The following is a 5,792-nucleotide window of genomic DNA, read 5'->3' on the forward strand; positions in this document are numbered from 1 at the left end:
CGTATAGCAGTACCGTCTCGGGTCTCCCTATCTCGCTCGACTTCTGTTTTCTCAGTCTAAATATTTCTTCCTACTCCCCATAATTGGGGTCATCTTATACGTTAAAATCCTTGTTGTCCACTTCATTATATTATGGGCTCCTTCTTTCTTAATGGCGTCCTCCCTGACTATCACATTCAGGGTTTGCCCTAACTCTTATTCCTCGAACTATGACTTTCATCTAAGATCTCATCTTTAAGCTATTGAACCTTTGGAACCCAAATTCTGTAGGAATACCTCATTATTCCCTTATCATCTTTCTCGGTATTAATCTTTTATCTAATTGTTGGCTCTCTGCCTTCATTCATCACTTTTTCTGGTACAATATGTTCTTTTCCGATAATTCGGACTGTATTGCAATCTCAAACATCTTTTCAGTACCGGCTCCGGTTACCTTCACTTCTATTTCCATTTTCTCAAAATCTCTCATAAACTCTCCCAAAGACATTATTATCTTGAGTCTCTCCTTTTTACTAAGGGCATCAGCCACCATATTGGCTTTCCCTGAATGATAAAGAATCTCCCAATCATAATTCTTGATTAGCTCTAACCACCTCATTTGGCGCATGTTGAGCTCTTTCTGCGTGAAAATGTACTAGAGCACTTATGGCTTGTGTAGATCTCGCACTTTTCTCCATACAAGTAGTGCCTCCAATCTTTAGGGCAAAACTATTGCCACGAGCCCAAGCTCATGGGTGGGGATATCGAATTTTATCTTCCCTTAATTGTCTTGACGCGTACGCGATTACCTTGCTGTGCTGTATAAGAAGCACCCTAATTCCTTATGCAAAGCGTCACTACAAATCACAAAATCTCCTTTTTCCATCTGGCACCGCCAACATAGGGGTCGTTACCAACCTTTGCTTCAGTTCTTAAAATCTGTTCTCGCATTTCTCTGTCTATTCGAACTTCTCAGTCTTATGAGTAAGCCGCGTTAAAGGGGCTACTATCTTTACAAACTTGAACGAACCTCCGGTAGTGACCGGCCAATCCTACCTCTGGGAGTTTCCCTAACCATGGTCATCAATTCCTCAGTGGTCCTTTATTCATTCTTGTCAGGATCCTTCACAGGATCCTCCTCAGCAACAATCCCTTCTAGGACAACATCCTCAACCGTTACATCCTCAATATCAACATCATCCGGTCCTGCGTTAGGACGCTCTATCGGATCCACAATCCGATCTCCAATTAGTAATAAAACATCATCGCGTTGTTACTCCTCAACCTCAGGGTTCGGTGTCCCGCTACCATATACGATAACGAACTACGCTTCTATCACGATATTTATAAGGGTTCACATAAGGGTTTTAACTGTCAGTACTACGTTAGGTAGCCCGACTATGAACTTGGCAATAGTTCTTATTATCTTAGTGAACTTATTATCATAACGTCACATCATCTCTGAGGTTTATAACGCTTAGCTCTGATACCACTTCTGTAACACCCCCAAATCCGGGGTCGGGGATCCGGGTTGTCACGAGTTCCATTTCCCTTAATAACACCCAATCTTAATAAATAATCAACTACTATGTACTGTGACCCCACAATAAACACACACACCACAAGTTATAGTCTCAGAGATGAATATCCAAAAATAATCACAAGTCATTTTATTCCACCAATATATGCCAATACACCTTAAAAGGGTTTTCTGAATAAATTTACATTTCTTTGCCATTATTACAATTCATAAATATACATAAATCTGGTACATCAAAAGTTGAAAGCCTAGCCTATTGGTAGCTCCTACCTCAGCTACAGCGACATCAACGCCTATAGGAAACTGCAGAACGTTTCCTATCCGCTCGCAAATTGGGAGCTTGGTCCTGTTCATCTTGTATATCTGATGTTGTGTGATGAAAGAAGAAAGCAAGGGTGAGCAGCAAGCCCACCAAAATAATATGTATAATGATTAACAATATATGAGCCTTCTCATAGTACTCATGAAAGTCTTGGTCAAAAGAAATGAACCAAGTTGATATCTTAATGTGATGAAGTCGCAAAATATTCAGTATATATATACATATATACTTTTCAAAATATTGGAAGTCCTCTTCCATGCATAATACACACAGAGTTCCAGTGTATAACTTTATAAAAATATCGTTGCAAGGTGATCTCATATATCTAACCTTGTCTCAACGTTTTTCTGAAAATCTTTGTCATGCATAAGATAATCATTTACTAGATATAAGTTTAAAAGATGAAGTTACAAGATACTCCAATATACTTATATCTTTTCCAAATACTACTTGAACTACCACCATTCAAGTTATAATTAGTTTCAAAAGTTCATCACATAGATGAGACTACAAGACCAGATTTGAATAGATTAAATCTTTAAAATATCATCAAAATAAAATGAAGTTACGAGATACTTCATTCGATGCAAACATCATTTTAAAAACTTGACCCTGCCAACACTCAACAATCGCCCAACCATAGCCTTTCTATCGAAGTGCTCTGGGTAGTGTTGCAGAAATATCCAATTGGATGATGAACTCATTACGGGAGTTTGTCGCGCCAGGAAGACCACTTACGATGATCAGTCATAGTAGTGCAACCCCACCATTTTCTACATGTAGAGGAGAACCTGTCGGATTTACTTGTCAACCGAACACTGAACTCCTAAGGAATGGACCGCCTTAGCAGAACTTCCAGGCCATTTGGGCCAATATAATAAGGCTGGGCCGGCGCTACTCGACCACTTACGCCACTCCTAGTTCAGATGAAATCCATGACTCTGAAACGTAAAACTCGTCCCCACTTTCCCCAAGTAGAAACTTATTGATACGGCTCCACCAAGAAGTCGTATCTAGTTGGAAAGGAAAACTCACCGATATTTCCCAGGCGATGCCTGTTAATGGATTAACTTGTTCCAAGAATTTTACTTCCCGAGTGTTGGGTAAGTAATCAATTCATTTAACAAAACAACAACCTTGTTACGAATATAAAACACACCACAGAGCCGGATCCCTCAGGTTTTGAGCGAGTATTTAAATCCCCTTCGAAAGGAGGATCTTAAATATAAAAATAAGTTTTGGGATCCGCTCTAACTTTTAAAAATCATTTTGAAGACTCGCAAAACATTTTTAAGAATGTTTGGAGTGATGCCGATTTAACAAAATAAATCAGTCCCCATATATTAGAAAATATCTGAATATTATTATTTAAATAATATTTCCATAAAGAATAATCTTTATAAAAATAATTGAAGTAGAAGTTTTAAAACTCTTACTTGAATGAAAATTAAATAATCAAAGATATACTTCTATAAAAGTACTATCTTTATTTGAATAATCGAAAATAAGTTTGATTATCGAAACATTATTCTTTAATAAAATAAAGAATATATCTCAGCAAATAATCGGAGTCATAGATCCTCAAATGAATATTCAAATAATATTCAATAAATAAATTAAGCTGAGTCATAAGCCCTCGAATGAATATTCGAAATAATATTCAATAATAAAATAAAGGAGTCATAAGTCCTCGGATGAATATTCGAAATAATATTCAATAATAAAATAAAGGAGTCATAAGTCCTCGGATGAATATTCGAAATAATATTCAATAATAAAATAAAGTTATCGAATAAACCTTATTCGATTAATAGTGTTGAAAACTATAACCATATATATATATATATAAATATATATATATATAAATATATATATATAATCTACTCGAGATCCTCGACTCCCGATTTTAGAAAATGTTTTCACCTTTGGGTCCCTATACTAAGGGTATATGTAATTTACCGCTATTCTCTAGCATAGGTATTATCAACTGAACCAACAGATATATATGGCAAGAATACAAAACAGGCATGCATATGTACCATATCACATGCTACAATATATCGCAAGAATTTGCTAATATAACCGTCATGCATCTATTACAAGATAATGCATATACAAGTGTATACATCACAACAACAGTATAACGGATAGAAAACTTGTCTGAGCGACTGGGGGTTACGAATGGCTCGGGACGAGTCTGGTAACCTATAAACAACAAGTAAGTTGGAATTAAACCAAAGTCACTTGTAAATCTATACATTAACCAACTTAGACTCTAACGCTCGCTTTGCGCTTACTGATTCTCTTAAGTCACTCGAGTACCCTCGGCTCCACCATTTTTAATAATTTAACCATTACGAGTTTTAAGGCGATTCCTTCGCGAGTGTCTTACCAACTGCCTATTACACCTTACATAAATGTTTCATACTTCAATTAGTCCTTTAAGGTCTTTAACCTATGTTTCAAAGTAAGGCGATGGGTAAGGGTTCGTTCGCGAAACGTCGTTACTTAAAACGGCCGTTTCTCCTAAACCGTTCATCGGAATCAAACGAACCACATATCAAAACGAAGCTTGTAACATGAACTATCTAAACATGGCAATGGTCAAAATCTAGCAGGGAGTTCTCGGGTCCTAATGTTATGAACAAAAGCAGTCTAAAGTAAATCGGACATTACGACGGCTATGTTTACGCGGTTTCCCAAATTTATACCATTCCAAATCCACCACAATTCAACCCCAATTCACAACCCAATCAAAACTCCATCCAAACTACATCATAACAGCCCCAACACTCAACATTAACAATTTATACTTATTCCCCACATGAACTAAAAGCTTTACTTAGGTTCTTTAACTAATTATCAAGATTTACAACTCCAAAAATACCACCAAACCAACTAATCTCTACAAACTCAACCAAACTTTAAACAAACAAGCATCATGCTTCACATATACTATATCAAACATATTCATTCCTAATTACTCAAAACTAAAGCTAGGGTTTGGAGTTTATACCTTCCTTGGAGAGTGGAGAATCAAGAGAATGGCTTGGAATCACCCTTAAAGTCCTTATCCAAGCTTAATCTAAACAAAACTTCAAGAACACAAATTTTAGTTCTTGAAAAACACTATTCACCATCTTCTTCCATGATTTATAGAAAAAGATTGGCTTGGAATTAGAAGCTTAAACTTATAGGAAGTATGTAACTATCCATGGGGAAGCTTAGATAAATACCTTGCTAAATAGTAAGTGGTGGAGCTTGGATCTTCATTTTGTTAAGAAAGAAGCTGAGAGCTTCATGAAGAAATGAAATATCTTTGTGTTTTGTGAGTTGTTTGCTTGGTTACTAGCTTTTGATTTTGGTAAATTACCTTTTTAACCATGAAATTTGTGTGGTTATTAATCAACCACACCTCCTTCCCTTATGTCATGCTTAGGTCATCCTCATGATGTCATCCTCCCCTCCTTGTCCTCTTCTCATTGGTTGGGTGACATCATCCTCTCTAATCCCTTTGATTAACTTCCTAATTGTTTGCTTAATGACCGCTGATCTGTTATACGGTTCGCTTAACTTTCATTTTCGTTTATCGTTTGAGGGATCATACCCGGGATCTTATTACTTAGGTTCCCTTAACCTTTCTCAATATATTGTATTCCTTTTATGATCCTCTCTTATAATCCTTTAATTTAAATCCTTTTTATCCTGTTACCTTATACTCAATTCTTTCCGTATCTAGTGGATTTCCGGGAAAAATCAAAGTGTTCGGAATTTGGATTCTGACGATCTTTACATACATTTATATCCCATATAAAGTACTAATAAAATCTCAGAATATCCATACCAGAACCCCTACATAGTGTGGCATGAAAAGTTTTCTCATTCAGCATAATCTGCAAAATCACTATTCATAAGGGTTTCAAAAATTTCCAAAAATTGGGGTTATTACAG

Source organism: Apium graveolens, chromosome 11 (genome assembly GCF_009905375.1).
Source record: "Apium graveolens cultivar Ventura chromosome 11, ASM990537v1, whole genome shotgun sequence".
Lineage (NCBI taxonomy): Eukaryota > Viridiplantae > Streptophyta > Magnoliopsida > Apiales > Apiaceae > Apium > Apium graveolens.